At 48.8% G+C, this 18,524-nt stretch overlaps 1 pseudogene across 1 annotated transcript in view; it reads left to right on the forward strand.

The window, feature by feature from the left end:
• Nucleotides 1-587: 587 nt before the first annotated feature.
• LOC144767973 (uncharacterized) overlaps nt 588-18,524 on the forward strand; it is a 51,390-nt pseudogene continuing 33,453 nt past the window's right edge. Inside the window, exon 1 of the transcript XR_013598407.1 lies at nt 588-1,305. The product of XR_013598407.1 is annotated as an uncharacterized LOC144767973 (transcript). The remainder of the gene's footprint in view (nt 1,306-18,524) is intronic.

Genomic DNA, 18,524 nt, shown 5'->3' on the forward strand with positions numbered 1-18,524 from the left:
ATATGAACTATGTTGCAGGTATTGTGAAATTTTAATGATTCCATTTTTTTCAGGTTTTAGAAATTCGCAATTTTCTCTGATCAGGAGTATTTTGACCTAACTGTCCTGTGATAACGTGTTGTCTTTTCTCTTTTCCTCTCCTCTGCAGAAACTTGAGACTTGAACATTAATTTACCAGAATGGGCAGAAGACGGGCTCCAGAAAAGAAAGTGACAGCGCAGTGTTCACATGAATCCGTAAGAGCCACAGTCCCATCTTTACCTCTTCATGACGTCTCAGCTTCAAGATCCCGAAATATTGCTCAGAGGGACCAGGACCTGGAACCGCTTTCGGAGAACCTGGCCCACTTTATCCTTCTATCCATGCTGGAGGAGTTGGAAGCCAAACTGGATAACTTGATGAATACTGTGGAGGAAGTACCTTCTAGAGTCGCTGGGCTGATTAAGAAAATCTGGATAGAAAAGGATCAAGGTTCCCTAGATAATGGCGCAGTGTCTTTGGAGGTGGTCTGTCCGGCGAGCATTAGAGATTGTGCTGTTAGCCAGCCTCCTGCGACACCTCAACTGGACAGGTCAGAGGGACCGAGCTTGTGTCTCCAGACAGTGTTTTCTGATGGGCATGCACCAAAGCAGGACTGTACGCTCTCCTCGCCAACTGATGTTCAAGGGCGTCCAGAGGAGCCAAACCTTTGTCTACAGCCAATGTTTCCTGATCTACGTCACCCACACCAGGACCAGTGCTTGCAACCTGGGTTTTCAGATGGAAATGTAGTACAGCAGGATTGTCCTCTATCCCGGTGCCCTCAGACAGATCCTCCAGGCAGGTCACTGGAGGCAAACCTGTGTCTTCACTCAGAATTTGTTGATGGGCAGACACTACAGCAAGACCAGAGCGTACAGACGGCGTTCCCAGAAGAGTGGAAGCCAGATGAGCCCCTGAAGCAAGAACCATCCCCATTGTCTGATAATAGCTGGGACCAGCAACAGAACCTCTGCCCATACCCACTATTTCCTGAAGGACACGAACCACAGCAAAACCACCGTATACAACCCCCGCTACCAGATGGGAATGGACCTGATGATCACTTGGAAGAAGAACTGATGTGTTTTCATTTCCAAGATCCCCAGGAGAACCAGTGCCTACAACCCGTGTCACCTGATGGGAAGTCATCAGACGAACACTTAGAGTCTGGGCTATTGTCCTTTGATGAGTTGAGGTCGCAACAAACCCAGTGCCTACAGCAACACCTATGCTTGAAGCAGGAATTCCCTAATGCACCATTATTGCTGTTCGAAGCTATCCCAGGTATGTGTTTCACTATAAATGGACTCTCGGAGTGCATACTAACACATGTAACCTCTTCAAAATGCATATGGGCAGATTTTAGAAAGTCTCTGAGGGGAGGATTATGGTTTGGATGGAACCCACTGAGCGATACTGACCTCCAGAGTACGAGTACACAGGGTGCAGATGTTTCCCTGCAATCTCCTCCTCTGTTTCCACACAGGACTGCATCGTTCCTGTGCAGAAACAGGCCTGGTAATGGGACTGTGGATGAGACAAATAGGCCAGTAGCTCTTGACGTTCCATGATCGTCCCCATTCCAGGCTGAGGAACTGGAAATAGCGCTATTCATGAAAGGAATTACTGGCCAGAATCACAAGTAATAGTCGGATGCAAGTGATGTGGTGTTCATTGAGAATAGCAGACATGCTCAGTCTAGAGAGGGAACTGTGTTTCCAGTTTCACAGTTGCATTGGGTAAGACGCAGTCGTCTCCAGTTCCTGATATAAAAATCCTAGTCTGTTTTTGGCCTCAACAGCAGGACTGACCAGGGATGTTGTTGTCACTGCAGGGTTCTCCAGGAGTGCACACCACCTCATGATAGACAGATACACAAAGGTTTTGGAACTCTGAGGTGACTTGCAATAATCTTATTATATGCACCAGGTGGTACTTTATCCCATATAATACATGGTCACACCATCACCGTCCATAAAAAAATCTTGGTGCGTAGCTCCTACATATGCAGCAGCTAACATGTTTGGAAACATGAAGAATGAACTTAAAACATCTTGTGCAAAAGTAAACATCAAAACTGTTAGATATTTCTTCCAAAAAGATGTTAGAAACTGTTCAATAAAAATCCACTGAAAAAAAAATCTGCAGTAGCTTGAAACGTGTAGAAACATGCAGAAATATTCCACCCTTCCTTTATCTAAGGAAACTAATAAACATATTCCCTCTGCTTCTCATAGTAAGCTAGTAACATACAGCAGAAGTAATAAAAGCAAAGTTCTGTTTGTTGCTGTAAACAGCTGCTTCAATTATGCTTTGTGACTTGACCTTCCTTTCACATCAGCTGCTGGCGCTGGCAGCAGGCATTGTGCCCTCAGGACTCGACTGTAATAACGTATTAAAGCCGAGTTCTGACGTCTTTTCTTCATAATCACTGACTTTGTACGTCACAAATTCCTGATTATAAAGAAATTAGAGACTGTAATTTATACAGGGATTACAGAATCCCATGTAATATAATTATATATATACATATAATAACTTAGGTACCGTTCAATGAATCCACACAAAACTATTTGGGATTGGCATGACTAGTTTCATGCAGTGTTTTTTTGTGGTCCTCAAATTAAGCCACTAGTCAGAATCAGAATCAGAATCATCTTTATTTCGATAGTTAAAAACTATCATAAAAAGTACATACACAAAACATATAAAATCCGATTCAGCATATACAATTTCAGAAAAAACCAATTTGGTTAAAACTAATCACAATAAAAAATTGTAGAAAAGAGGAAGAATAAGGATTACAGAGATTAAAAAAAGATTGTCCAGGGGGCTTATATCAATTAAAAAACATTAATTCATTCATAGTTTCAGCCCCATTGAGTTCAATCCCTCGTATTCCTCAATTTAACAGCAATCTTCAGGAAACTGATAATACAACAGAGAGTCCTTGTGTCCATAGCTTTTTGGAGGAATAACAGAGCAGTTTTGGCTTGGGAGATTTTCGCCTCCTTTAAAATATTTACAAGAAATCCTCTGCGGGGTAAACTATAAAAAGGACATAATAATACAAAATGAAGGGTGTCCTGCGGAGACCTATTGTCGCAGCCGCAGGCACCCTTCTGCTCAATTGTCCGAGTAAAACCCGATGGGTAGGCTAGAATATTTGGCAACAAATTGAGCCTAAAACGGGAAATTAAAAATCTCTCTTGCTGATTGTGCATTAAAAACAAATAGGGTTCCATACCCCTCTCATTACAGACAAGAGAGTAGGCTAAAACTGATTTTTTAGCAGAGTTTTCTTGTATTCTGGCCTGCTCATATTTAACATATAAGTGCTTTTCGATCTTAGACCTGCAAGAGCTATTAATTTTAGTGGGGTCTGAAAAAACCCATTCTAACCCGATGGATTTTAGGGCATCACTAACATATTTGAGCCAGTCAATTAGCAACCACCTATCTCTCTTTACACAGTCTATGATGATCAATCTAGAAAGACCTGCATTCGGGTTTTGCCAAATCCGAAGCCAAGACAGAATAGGTTTGAGCTTAATCAAATCAGCTATAAACTGAAGTCCCAGTTCCTTGTGTGTGATAAAAGCAGGAACGCTCTGTGGCAATCTTAACAGTTTTTTTAAGAATTTATCTTCCTCCACTTGGAGTAAGTGAGCATCCCTGAAACCCCACACCTCCGCCCCATACGTGGCCTTCGAAATGCTGACTGCTCTATATAATGTTACGACTTGTTCCGGAGACCAACGTCCCATCCTGCGGGCAAAATTAAGGATTGAACCATTTGCCGCAACCAGCTTCCTTGACCTTTCCTCCAGTAGTTGATTAAACCCCAATTGACCATCAAAGAGTACACCCAGATAGGAAAAGGAGTTTACAAAATCAAACACATGTGCTCCTAATGAGAAAGAAAACTTTTTCTGGGGCTTTTTCCCTGCCACCATGATGAAAGATTTGCTGAGATTCACGGAGAGATCCAAACTCTCCATGAAGCTACCAAACCCCTCAATGAGGCACTGCAGGCCGACCGCAGTTCTAGCAAGGAGGACGGCGTCATCCGCGTACAAAAGTACAGGTATCTGACGCCGTCCTGCTCTCGGGCAGTCCGTTCCCAAAGTCAGCAGTGCACTCTCCAATCCATTAATGTAGAGAGAGAATAAAAAGGGAGCCAGGATACACCCCTGCCTCACCCCGCTAGAGCACGGGAAGGGATCAGTACTCACCCCTCCCGCGCTGTAGCGGACCTTGGCCGAGGTGTTCCAATGAAGCTCCCTTAGGATGTCAATCAAGTCTGATTCCATCCCCAGCTCCTGCATCAGAGCCCACAGTTTAGATCTGTTCACATTATCAAAGGCTGCTGCTAGGTCCATGAACCCCATAAACAGGGTACCATTTTCACTTTTAGTGTATTTAGCAGCCAACAAATATAGATTAAGACATTGGTCACTCGTTGACCTACCCGTTCTAAATCCATATTGAGTCTCCACCAGGGTGTTGTGGAGATCAGTCCACTCAGATAACCGGTTTAATATAACTCTCCCCAGAAGTTTTGCTGAGACGTCAATTAACGAAATTGGCCTATAGCATTGTGGATTGTCCCTACAGCCTTTCTTATAGATAGGGACAATCACAGCTGTAGACCAAGAACGTGGGAGTCCTGTTTTAATGGCCGCGTTTAAGACTCTGGTCAAAATAGGTGCCCACAAGTCAGTTTTGCTCAGGAAGAGATCCGGCGGGGTCCCATCCGGCCCCGGAGCTTTATTTCTAGACAGTCCCTGGATGGCCTTCAGGACCTCGGGGAGTGAAAATTCCAGAGCCACTTTACTACGTGCAAAACATGAGTCCTGCTTTGCCACCAATGACTCATCATGTTGGTTATAAAGACCTTGGAAGTGGGCTATCCAGTCACCTGGGAGAATATTAGTACCGATAGTTAAGGCACTCGAGTCTTGGAGACCTGGTCTATTTATGATTCTCCAAAACTGAGTAAAGTCTCTGTTCTCCCCTGCTTCTCTAAGGTCTGCCCACACCTCCTTGTGTAGTTCCAACTTCCTAACCTTAACCTGGGCCTTATAGTTTTGCCTGCAGAGAGCTATTACCGTCTTGTCTCTCGGGGAGTCCTTTAGGGCTTGTTTTAGCTCTCTAAGAGCCAAAGAGCACTTTGAATTAAACCATCTGGGAGAGGAATGTACTTTGAGGGGCTTTTTAGTTTTCAAAAGTCCCTCTGCCACCTTTGTTAGTGATTCAAACGCTACGACCACCTCCCTATCTCCCATTTCTAAGTCCAGACAAACATCAATATAATTTTTACCATTCTTTATTAGGGAGCTATAAAAATCTAGTGGGTTGATCGTGGACCATCTCAACCGCCTCCCTTGGTCTATAGGATACATTACTGTGTCCCCTTTTTGCGGCTTAGCTACAATATTGTTGTATTTTAATAAGAGAGTTAAGGGGTTGTGATCACTGAAAGGACTCCACTCAATTTGAGCCTCCAAAATACTATGTTTACCGAAAGCGGAGATCATTATAAAGTCTATAACAGAGGCACATCCTCTACCCTTAAAAGTCGGTGTAACAGCCTCTCCTGGTTTGACTGACATTAAATCCATGGTATGAGACAGGGCAAAGGATTCACAGACTTTCATTAGCATAGAGCCTTCTCTGCCATGGTCAAAATGTGGGCCAGTTTCCCTCGGACATGATGACCAGTCAGGGGAAAACGTAAGTAAACTTGGACAAAGGTGACAATTAAAGTCCCCCATTAGTAGAACAGTCGGTTCAAGTCCCGCTTTCCCTGACTCTAATTCATCCTTTAACCTTGTTTCCAGTTCAATTATTACAGGAAAATGACCCTCCACGGGTCCTGAATTATAAAAGTTCAGGATTAGGAAGCTCTGTCCTACTCCCTGAAATCTTATTGCTTGCAGGGTATCAGACACCCAGCCTGATTGAGTCCAATTACCCTTTATTTCTAAATTAACATAAATGACTAGACCACCCCTAGCCCTTCCTGAGCTTGACTCTTTAGCAGGCCCAAAAAAACATTTATAGCCCTCCAATTGTAAATGATCTGGGGTTAGAGCCCAAGTCTCTTGGAGGACTATAATATGAAAACCCCTAATGTACTCACACCAGTCCACTGAGTTCAGTTTGGCCCCCAAACCTGCCACATTCCAGGAGATAAAACTTAATCCTCCCCTCTCCTCTTTTCTTTTTAATGAGCCCACCAGGTCTTGCCCACTCCTCTCTTCTGAAAAAATCACAGGAGAACTAGCCGACTCCTCCCTCTGTATCTGGGGAGCTATAGACACAGTTCCCCACAGGTCCAGATTCCTTATACCTCCCCTAGTAATGCTTTGGCTTGCAATAGGTACATTTTCCAAAGAAAGGGCATCTTTACCCCTTCCCGGGGCACTGGAGGTGGGGGCCCTACCACCAGGCAGTAGTCAATCATTTTCTTCAAGATCCTGCAAGGGTGAAAACCTATTTCTCCACTGAGGTTGATCATATGAAGGGCGAAGGTGGGTCATAAATTCTGGGATTCGCATCTTATTTGTATATTGTGGAATGTTATTAGATAGTTTTCCATCCCGCCACTTTGGAAACCCACTGACATTGTTCATGCTGCTCCACTTTCTAGGATAAAAACAGCCCAGTGGTACCGCACGAATAGTACTTGTATGGTTCCTATTCGGGAGTCTTAGGATGTGACCTACAAGTTTGGGATCCCTAAAGTTTGCCACTATACAATCGCCCCTTATGTCCTTATTCCTTCCCCCAACCCAAGACACCCTCCTTACATGGACTATTTCACCATTTACACCTGTGTTCAGAGGTCTGTGTGTATTTAACCAGCCTGCCAATTTTGCATGTAATTGATTATATGTTTCTTTTTCTAATGGGCCTAGTTCTGGTACTCCTGCGAACACGACCACATAAGGAATGGCCTCAGGTGGGAGATCTATGTGTGGTGGTGGAGGGCTATCTGGGCCCGGGGCAGGGTCTCGGGATTCATTAAATACGCTAGGGAGGTTCGAGTTTAGCTGCTTGTTCTCCACTCGGCCTTGCGTCGGTAGCTGGGGAGGAATCGGATTGGTAGTTGTAGCGGATGCTTGCTGGGCTAGACCCGTGTTGCGTCCCTGGGGGGTTACTGGGGCATTATGTATCTGGGCCAAGGTATGAGCCACACAGTTGTTTGTTCGACTATCGTTGGTGCTGGGGTTAGGTACAACACCTCGGGAATCAGTGAGCCCAACATGTGTACTATTCTTTAACAGCAACTCTAGCGATTTACTTTGCTTCGCTACTTCATTTGCCAACTTATCTACCCTGCTGATCACAGGCTTTAAGTGAGAGGCAATAGATTGTTCAAAGAAACTCTTAAGGTCCCCCATGACATCCTCAAACCATCTTGGCGGGCTTAGTTTCGGTTCAGCATTCACCACTTTCCCCCTAGGAGTTTGCCCATTTTTTTCACTAACCTCCACCCTCACAGCCTTCCTCTTCTTATTCGGGCCCTTGGTCCTCCCTTGCTTTGTAGATTTGTCATGGCTGATACCAGCCTTGTTCCCTTGGATGTCTATTCTTTCTTGCCCTACTCGGGCAGGGGGTTGGGCACAGGGGACCCCCTCAATCGGGTTACTCAAAACAGATGCATTAACTGATGTATTTAAACTATCTGTTACTGAAAGGGCTGTTAATTGTAGGGGGCTCGAGAGTACGGGAATAGGTGAGGCGGAGAGACTCCTTTCCATTCGCTCAATTTGCCCCGTAACCGACCTTAACATCAAGTCTATTGCGGTAGGCTTTTTAGTTGTAGTTAACACCCCATTGTTAACGACATCCATTGATTGGTTAAGAGTCTCCCCCCGCGTTAGTTTACTGGTTGCCGAACGCGTTTTAGGTTGGCTAGCCATGAGGATCTTGTGTGGCACTACCGCCTTTTTCACCACCCCAACAACAAAAAAATAATAGAAGCTTTCCCCTCAGTTAATCAAACAGTTGGTACAACCCGTGTGGCTAGACACTTTAAAGAAACGGTGTATAATACCAGCAATGGGGAGTTACCAACGTTAGAATAGGCCCCCCGATCTCGTCCAGTGGAGGACAGTTTTAAAGTCCGTATTAGTCCACAGTACCTTAAATAGCTAAGTCCAAGCCAGGGGAGGTGGCCCGTCCCGTCCCAGGTCGTCCTCGGACGGCCACAGACGGCCCCGCCCTTGTCCCGGGCTTCTCCCGGCGCTGCCCGCGCGCTTCCCGCGACGCGGGAGGGGCAGCTGTTACTTATGCGCCTCCTGGCGCGGAAAACCGGCAAAGCAGGAAGTCGGCGTCCCAGAGGATCCTGGGAGGTGTAGTTTCGCTGGCGGCCGCGTTTGCCCTGCGGCGTCGGGGATCTGCACCCTGTGGTCCGGTGCTCTGCTCCGCTCCCCAGCTCCACTCAGCTCAAGCCCCGCTGTGCCGGAGGGGCAGCTGTTACTTATGCGCCTCCTGGCGCGGAAAACCGGCAAAGCAGGAAGTCGGCGTCCCAGAGGATCCTGGGAGGTGTAGTTTCGCTGGCGGCCGCGTTTGCCCTGCGGCGTCGGGGATCTGCACCCTGTGGTCCGGTGCTCTGCTCCGCTCCCCAGCTCCACTCAGCTCAAGCCCCGCTGTGCCGGAGGGGCAGCTGTTACTTATGCGCCTCCTGGCGCGGAAAACCGGCAAAGCAGGAAGTCGGCGTCCCAGAGGATCCTGGGAGGTGTAGTTTCGCTGGCGGCCGCGTTTGCCCTGCGGCGTCGGGGATCTGCACCCTGTGGTCCGGTGCTCTGCTCCGCTCCCCAGCTCCACTCAGCTCAAGCCCACTAGTCATTTAAGATAGAGCTAGCTGGACCTTTAGCCCATGAATGGTCCGTGCATCTGGACTCGCGGACCCAAATGTAAAAATCTATTGCATCAGATTGGATGAGAGAGCTTTTTCTCCCGTCATCCATTTCGGATACGTCAACCCAAAGTTGGGTCTGCAGACCTGAAGCTCCCTGATTGGCTGGCTACATCTTGAACCATTACATGATGAAGAGACTTGTTCCCCACATCCTGTAAAAATAGTAAAGAAGCCATGACGAGCTGTGGTGCCATCCTGTCTCTCCCTGGCACAGGTGCTGCCTAATGATAAAATGTAGAAAGAAATTGCTGATTTTGAGACGGAGGTTGGATTCCACATCATGACCCTTGAGGTCCGCAAACCTTAGGCAGGTGTCTGCGCAGGCACAGTAATTGGCCTTGTACCCTGGTGGACATTTGTGATGTTCGGAGACCTGCTGCTCGGTCTGAAACCCTATCGATGTCCAATAAGGATACACAAGTTTGCAAGGGTCCGAGAACCCCAAGAAAGTATCCGGGAACCCGTAAAAAGAATAAAGAAAAAAACATAAGCCAGGCCCTTCATGGAATTCCCTGCTGTGCCCAGGCACATTTGAACACCTGTGCCTGCTTGGAGTTGGCTGCAGGGAACTGTTGCGTGTGTATATCATGAAGAAAAAAACAAAACACAGAAAATAAGCATTGGCAAAACAAGTAGGTGTCTCCTATCCGAAAGCTATTGGCTTTGGCAACGTGTTTTAGCCATTATGTACCCCAGTGTGACTGCTGTTCGGCATGGCTAAAAGTTAGTGGCACGACGTTGGGTGGGGTAGATAGAAGGGGGATAAGTTGGGGTAGAGTGCAATGGGGTAGATTGGAGTAAAATGGGATAGATTGAATTGAGGTAGATTTGGGTGAAGTGGAGTAGATTGAGGTGGAGTGGAGTGGATTGGAGTGGGATAGTTTGGGAAAGAGTGGGGTGGAATGAGGTAGATTGGAGTAGAGTGGGGAAGACTGGAGTGGAGTAGATTAGAGTGCAGTATATTGGGGTAGTTTCGATTGCGTACATTGGACTGGAGTAGAATAGAGTGGAGTTATATAGAGTGGTGTAGGGTAGATTCGGTTGGGGTGGGGTAGAGTGTGGTGGAATTGATTGGAGTAGATTTGAGTGGGGTAGATTGGGATAGGTAAGTTTGGCGTGGAGTGGGGTAGGGTAGATTGGAGTAGCGAAGAGTGGATTTGATTCGACTGGAATGAGGTAGGTTTGGGTAGAGTGGGGTGGAGTGGAATTGGATAGATTGGAGTGGAGTGTTGTGGGGTAGATTAGGGTGGAGTGGAATAGGGTAGATTGGATGGATTGTAGTGGGGTGGATTGGATGGAGTGGGGTAGATTGGATGGAGTGGGGCAGATTGGATGAAGTGGGGAGGGATAGATTAGGTGGAGTGGGGTAGATTACAGTGGAGTGCAGTAGATTATGGTAGTTTGGAGTGGGTAGATTGTGGTAGGAGTGTAAATGAGTTGGATAGATCGCAGTGCAGTAAATTGAAATGGAGTTGGGTAAATTGGACTGAAGTAGAGCGAGGTAGATTGGGGTGAAGTCAGTTAGATTGGAGTAGATTAGAGTTGGGGTAAATTGATGTGGAGTGGGGTAGACTGGGGTATATTGCAGCAGAGTGGGGTAAATATGAGTGGAGTGCGGTAGATTGGGGTGGAGTGGGGTAGATTGGAGTGTGGAGGGGTTGATTGGGTTAGATTGAGTGTAGTAGGGTAGATTGGAGTGGGGTAGTTTGGAGTGGGATGGGGTAGATTGAGTTAGAGTGGGGTAGATTGTAGTGGGTAGATTGGAATAGGGTGAATTGTAGGGGGATGGGTTGGGATACTTTGGAGTGGAGTGGGGTGGATTGGAGTGGAGTGGATTGGAGTGGGGTAAGTGGTGTGGAGTAGAGGAGTGTGGAGTGGAGTGTTGTTTCATGGAGTGAGTGGCATAGATTGGAGTGGAGTGGTGTGGAGTTGAGTGGCGTAGCGTGGAGTATACTTGGTGTGGTAGCGCACTGCCATAACAGACAACACATTTTCAATTGAAATAATCATTACATTTACTTCGAAATATGGTTTTACTGCACATAAATGATAATGTTTGCAAATGTCATCCCTTAGTGTATTAATGTGTTTCAATCATATTCAAATATTTTTCTCCACACTTCAGTAATACAAAACAAATGTGCTTCATTTGTACTAATTCTGATATATTCTGAAACATCAGCCCAGTTCTTTTTTTTAGGTCTTTCCGCAACAGCGCTTAACTTTGTGGGTTTACTGCCCACCCATTGCTTTTTATTTGTTTCTTCGGATCTCCTTTAAACAGCCTAGCTTCCAAATGGCTAATCTTTCCTACTTGTCCCTCCTTTTCGTAGATTGTTCCCTCGCACGGAGCACCGTCCCGTTACTTGTATCCTTGCAATGATCCCATATTATCAACTGCTTTAGGCACTAGTTTTTTCTTTGTCTAAGAGCACTTCATATGAGCACTTTTTTCACTCACTCCAAGCTTTTTTGTAAATGGCTGTAATTCTTGTTCATATCTCGTCACATTAGCTGTTCATTCACAGACCGAGATCAAATGTCAGATGATGTTTCCCCTAAAAAGCCTGTTCTTTCTCTGACTTCAAAGTAAGAGAGCCAGTTCCTCACCGTCTCACTCATCACTGCCTGCCTCTCCTTGCTTGTTATTTATAAAAGCAAATTACTTCATTTTCTTGCCTTCACCACCTCCCCTTCGCATAATGGTAGCAGCCGTTTCAACTAAAGTGCTCATGTCTACTGCTGCCGACCAGAAACTTCACTGTCGACTGTAAAGTTGGCACCTAAGGTACTGGAAGGACGGCTTAGGGTTGAGGGGACATTGGCATGTATAGAGGGCAGTGCCATTGAAGCATCTTCTGGCAGCTCTCACCAGCAGCATCATGACGCGACCCTGCCACATCTGTACAACGTTTCCGAGGCCGAAAGCAGTATTGGATAATAGCTATAAATTCTGTAACCAGTCTGTTTGCTACGTACAATCCACTGTACTAAATGATATGAGGTATTCTTAGTGTATGTATTTCTAAAATGTCAATTGTTGTAATATTTAGGACACATACTATTGTAATGCAAGTTGATCTCCAGTAATGTTTAGGACATGTATTATTTGTAAAGTAGAAATGCTTTCCACTTAAAATTGAATATATGTACTTGGTAGTTTATTTAAAGGACTAATCAAACCAAATGTCAGAAGTACAATGCTATAGAATTGTGAAGCACTCTGATACCCAGTTGGGTCATGTTCGCGCTATATAAAACACTGAATTAATAAATGAATAACACACCTGAGTGCAGGGAGACCCCCCACACCTGGTGCCTGCTGTGAAGAAGGTGTGTGATCGCTGAAGAATTACCTTCACACCCTGCAAAGCCAGCGCCCTCGATGCTGCCTGCGGGTGGCCATATTGAAGCATAAAACCATCAGGACATCTCAGGCATTTACACCCAATACCGTGAAAGACGGCAAGCCCGTAGGCTGATTTGGAAATTATTGGGCACTTTGCTAGTGGTATCTTGAGGAAAATAATCAAATACCGGCGGCGAGGCCAAACTACTTTTCAAAACTAACATACTCACACTGGGGAGAGACTTCTCAGGCTCTGATTGTGGACTGGGGGTCTCTACAACAGAGACCAACCGTACCTAGCTTCTTATCAGACTAATAGTCCCCTTTCCCGGCGTTCAGAAAAAAATGTAATATCAGCATTTTTAGGTGCAGCACCTAAGAAGCTTATTGATGACACAGTAATAACTCTCCATTTCCGGCATTCTATTTTCATTAAACATATCCACCATATTTGATTGAAATTCTTAGGGTAGGCCTCAGTAACTACGTGTCAATCTTTGTAACCCAGCAAAATGCAGCAGGATATTTCTTTTTCGACTAATGGTGTGGGACACTGCTAAAAGTCATTTGCAAAGTCAGTAGGTTCGCAAGGCAAGACCAATTGGCTTTGCCAGTGCTTGTTTTTTGTTGTGTGCTAGGAAAACAATCTTACACCTTCTCCTCTTGTATGGATACTCAGCAGAATTGTCACATACATTCTCTCATTTTGAAGTCATAGGAAGAAAAGTAAACACCAAGCTTTCTCAAAGAGAGAGCTTGACATTTGACCTCTGTCTTTGAATGCACTGCAAATGTGACAAGATAAAAACAAGATTTAAAGGCCTTTTTACAGAAAGCTTGTTTGTGGAAGAATACAGTAAACAAGGTTTGGGCAGCAGGAGGGGCGGATGTGAATTACAAACCACAAATCCAATGGTAAGGAATGGGTGGAATGTATTCCCACTGAGGCTTTCTGAATATCCCCACGATGTCTTTAGCGCTGTCTGGTAGTCTTGGATGAAAAGCACAAAGGTCACGTTGAAGTTATTATTGGGATTGCTTTTAACATCTTAATTTATTTTGAAAAAATATTTGCAACTCACTTAAACCATGGTGTCTCTGTCTCTCTCTCTCTCCCTCTCTTTCTCTGTTTCTCTTTCTTTCTATCCTTCTATCTTTCTCTCTATCTTTGTCTCTCTCTCTCTCTCCTTCTCTCTCTCTGTCACTCTTTCACTGTTTCTCTGTTTCTCTTTCTCTTTCTTTCTATCTTTCTTCCTTTCTATTTCTCTTTCTCTCTCACTCTCCCTCTCTCTTCTGCTCTTCGTTCTTTCCCTCCCACGTAGTTTGTGGTTATAGGAGTTTCTTTTGAAAAGCAATTATTTCTTTGCTAATAATTTTGGAATCTTTTGACAAATTTGCACAAACTTTTCAAAAATAGTTTTTTTCTGGTTCCTCTTTATTATACCAAATGTGTTTATTTTTGTGGTGTTATATAGTACAATCTTTGCTGAAGGGCAATGAACCACTTTTCTAAAGAAGAAAGACCAAAATGCAGATTAGATGTGCCATAAAATAACAGATAAGCAATAGACTAATCCCACAGTTCACGTCAGGGGAGAAAGTTCAAACAGTTAATATCTGGATACATTGGAAAAGTGGATGCAGAAAAGTGACCACAGATTTATTATTCAGAGCATCTCTCAAATAGGAGGATTTTGAGTTTATAATTGTGGCAAGACTTGTGGTTGTCGAAGGTGGTTGTGGGAGGGAGCTCCAGATCCTTGTAGCGCTGGCAGAGAAGGCGAGCTTTATAAAGCGTTCTTGTTAGAAGGGGCGATCTCAGAGGGCCAGGTTGTGCTCACCCGACCAACCCAGGACCCACCTCTCCCACAGATACTGCCGAGTCTTATCGTGAGGTCCCCACCGGGGAGGACTTCGAGTCTAGGATCGTACACACTGAGCTCACACCACACTTACGAACGGACACCACACTGTAGGTTTTCAGTAAGAAGTTCTTTATAAGCAGTAAAAAGAAAGGAGCACTCTTATGTACAAAATGATCGAGGGATCACAAAGTCTTTGAGGATTCGGGAAGAGAGAAGCAGGACAGTCTTTCACCCTTTGGGCCAGTACGAGGCGTATCCTACGCACAGCTCTCAATCCTCGAGCCGGGGGATTCGGAAGATGATGGTCGTACTGGCTGCTTCACTCACGTCGAGTCGGCTCGGTCATGATGGTGATCTCGATGGTCCAGCCGGACCAGAGTACTCCTCGAGCCGCGACGAGGTCAGCAGGGCTCGATCCGGAGAAGTTCGTGAGGAGCCGCGACAGCGTCAGCAGGGCTCAGGTGGTCACAAGTTCAAGCTCAAGCCGCGACAGCGTCAGCAGGGTTCCGAGGTCTTAGAGAGGACGAGCCACGACAGCGTCAGCAGGGCTCCGATGGTTTAGAGTTCAAGCTCGAGCCGTGACAGCGTCAGCAGGGCTCTGAAGTCTTAGCAAGGTCGAGCCGCGACAGCGGCAGCAGCGCTCTGAGGTCTTAGAGATGGTGCGCCGCGACAGCGTCAGCAGGGCTCCGGTGGTTCAGTTCCGTGTTACGAAGAAGGAGCCGCGACAGCATCAGCAGGGCTCGGTGATGCAAGGTTGAGTTCTTCTCAGGGTCAGCCGCGATCAGATCAGCAGGGCTTCGGGTCCAAGATACAACTGCCCGCTAGTTGTGGGGCGGCCCTTGATATAGTCCATGGGCCCTTTGATGTCCGGACCCTCGCAGGCGGAGGTCTCGTGCCTTGGGGGCTGGTCGTTGGCGAGGTCCGGCGGTTGACTCTTTGATCTCTTTGGAAGGTGCGTCCGGGAATTCCCAGACGCCCAGCAGGTCTGGAGCCAGCCCTCGGGGAGGCCAGAGGGGCAATCGAAACTGGCCCATAGGGGGAGGCCAAAGGTGTGATAGATACCAGTCTCTCAGGGGAGGCCGGATGTGCCATCGAAACTCCCTGGCTTATCTCACTCGGGGAGCCCTTTACCCCCCAGCCGGGACTGGCGCGCCTTTGGAGTCTGGGTTTCGCTGGGGCCGGGGTCACGCTAGGCCCATGGAGACAGGGATCGCGGGAAGGGAAAACGGCTGCCGGGCCTTGTGGGCCATGCAGGTTGTAGGCGCTCGGAGCCGGGCGTGGAACGGGATAAGCGGGGCTGGTCGTCGGTTACGGGGTATGGGCGTACAGGGAACAGGACGACCAGGGCTCGGGGTGCAGGCTACACTGACGGGGTGCTGCGCAGGGAACTCAGGGTGCAGGGCTATGCTAACAGGGTGCTGAGGAGCAGGGGCGAACCACGCCACGAGGCCGGGTCCAACACGCGTCCCCCCCAGCTGAAGGCGGGGAGAACTACCCATCCTCTTGGGGGTTCTCTTCGCTGAGGCGGAAGAATCGGGACAGGCCGTCTGCGTTGGCGTGGTCAACACCAGGCCGGTGCTCAACAGTGAAATCCATCCCCTGGAGGGAGATGGACCAGCGCAACAATTTGGGGTTCTCCCCTCTCATCTGCATTAGCCACCGGAGGGGTCAGTGGTCGGTCTGGACCCGGAAGTGAGTACCGAACAGGTAGGGCCTCAGCTTCTTCAGGGCCCAAACCACCGCGAAGGCCTCCCGCTCGATGGTGCTCCACCTTTGTTCTCGAGGGAGTAGCCTCCGGCTAATGAATGACACTGGTTGGTCTAGGCCGCTCTCGTTCATCTGGGACAGAACTGCTCCGATGCCATGCTCGGACGCGTCCGTCTGGACTACAAACTCTCAGGAGTAGTCGGGGGCCTTTAGGACTGGGGCAGTACACATGGCGTCTTTTAAGGTTTCGAACGCCTCTTGGCAGGCGGGGGTCCAGCTGACTTTCTTCGGCTGGTTTTTGGAGGTTAACTCCGTGAGGGGGACTACGATGCTGCTGTATCCTTTGATAAACCTTCGGTAGTACCCCGTGAGCCCTAGGAACACCCGCACTTCCGTCTGGGTCGTGGGGGCCTCCCAGGCCACGATTGCATCGATCTTGGGCTGGAGTGGGGCTACGAGGCCACTTCCGACCTGGTGCCCGAGGTAGACTACGGACCCTTGTCCGATCTGGCACTTGCTTGCCTTAATGGTGAGACCGGCCCTCCGCAGGGCCGTCAGCACCGCCCAGAGGTGCTGGAGGTGCTCGGGCCAGTGGGAACTGAACACTGCGATATCGTCCAGATACGCAGCGCTGAACTCTTCCAACCCAGCCAGTACCCGGTTAACCAGCCTCTGGAAGGTGGCGGGGGCGTTTTTCATCCCGAAGGGCATCACCCGGAAATGATAGTGACCATCTGGGGTGGAAAAAGCGGATCTCTCCCTGGCCCCTTCTGTGAGGGCGATCTGCCAGTATCCGCTGGTCAGGTCGAACGTACTGAGAAAGCGAGCAGCCCCTAGGCGATCAATAAGCTCGTCTACTCGGGGAATGGGGTGTGCGTCGGTTCTGGTGACTGCGTTGAGTCCGCGGTAGTCAACGCAGAACCTCAGCTCGGGAACAGCACCGGGGGCGGCCGCCTTCGGAACCAGGACCACGGGGCTAGCCCATGGGCTGTCGGAGGCTTCGACCACTCCTAGAGCTAGCATCTTGGAGACCTCGGCCTTGATGCAGGCCTGGACCCTGTCAGGGACGCGGTAGGCTCTGTGCCGTACCAGTGGACTGTCCCCGGTGTCCACGTCGTGGACGCACCAGCTGGTGACGCCGGGGATGAGGGAGAAAAGGTCCGAGAATTGTCTCAGTAACTGGCAACAGTCCTCGCGCTGCTCGGGAGAGAGGGAGGAGGAGAGACTCACTCCCTCTACGGAGCCATCTTTGTCCTTGGCGCACAGGAGATCGGGGAGAGGCTCCGTGTCCTATTCCTCTCCATCGTCCGTGGCGAGGAGCAAGCTCAACTCGGACCGGGCGAAGTGGGGTTTGAGGCGGTTCACGTGGAGGACCCTCAAGGGGTTCCTGGGGGACTGTACATCGATGAGATAGGTCACCTGGCTCTTGCGCTCCACCACCTTGAAGGGCCCTGTCCACTTGTCTTGCAGGGCACAGGGCTCCATGGGGGCCATCACCCAGACCTGCTGTCCGGGCTGAAACTCGACCAAAGTGGCATTCTGGTCATACCACCGTTTCATCTCTTCTTGACTGGCCTCGAGGTTTGCCTCGGCCAGTTCTCTGAACTTCCTAGTCTGGTTCCTGAGGGCCAGGATGTATCGAAACACATCCGGAGGGGGCTCTGGGGCCGCCGTTTCCCATCCTTCCTTGACCAGGCTGAGGGGCCCCCTGATGGGGTGCCCGTAGAGCAGCTCGAAGGGGCTAAACCCCAAGGATTTCTGGGGCACTTCGCGGTACGCGAAGAGGAGACAGGAAAGGAGGACGTCCCACTTACACCTCAGGGGCTCTTCGAGACCCATGATCATTCCCTTGAGGGTCCGGTTGAATCGCTCCACCAGACCGTTACCCTGGGGGTGGTAATGGGTGGTGAACTTGTAGGTCACCCCACATTGTTGTCAGAGGGACTTCATGTACTTCGAGATGAAGTTGGTCCCTCGGTCGCTTACGACTTCTCGGGGGAATCCCGGAATCCCACCCGAGAGAAGATCCCCATGAGGGCCCGCCCCACTACGGGGGCCGTCACCGTTCGGAGGGGAATGGCTTCGGGGTAGCGGGTGGCATGGTCCACCAAGACGAGGATAAAGCTGTGACCTATGGAGGTCCGGGGGTCGAGAGGGCCCACGATATCGATTTCCACCCGCTCAAAGGGGGTACTGACCACGGGGAAGGGTTGGAGGGGGGCCTTGCGCTTCCCTCCGCTCTTTCCGCTGGACTGACACGTGGGGCAGGACTTACAGTGGGCCTCTACATCGGAGCGCATGCCCGGCCAGTAGAAGTGCATAACCAGGCGGTGATACGTCTTGTCTTGTCCTAAGTGTCCCGCCAGGGGTACATCATGGGCCAGGTTCAGGAGGAAGCCGCGGAAGCGTAGGGGTACCACCAGCACCCGGGCTGACCCTAGCTCGGCAGTCTTTTGTTCGCTGTATAGAAGGCCGTTTTCGAAATACACAAAGTGTGAGCCGGACTGGTCACCGGTGGCCTGGGTGGCGGCCTGCTGCCGCGGCCCAACCAAGGACGGACAGGAGGTCTGTTCGAGGCAAAACTCTTCTCGGGACGGTCCTCCTTCCTGGCGCCACTGGGCCAGCTCAGGAAGGTCGTCCAGGTTCGGGG

Source organism: Lissotriton helveticus, chromosome 1_1 (genome assembly GCF_964261635.1).
Source record: "Lissotriton helveticus chromosome 1_1, aLisHel1.1, whole genome shotgun sequence".
NCBI lineage: Eukaryota > Metazoa > Chordata > Amphibia > Caudata > Salamandridae > Lissotriton > Lissotriton helveticus.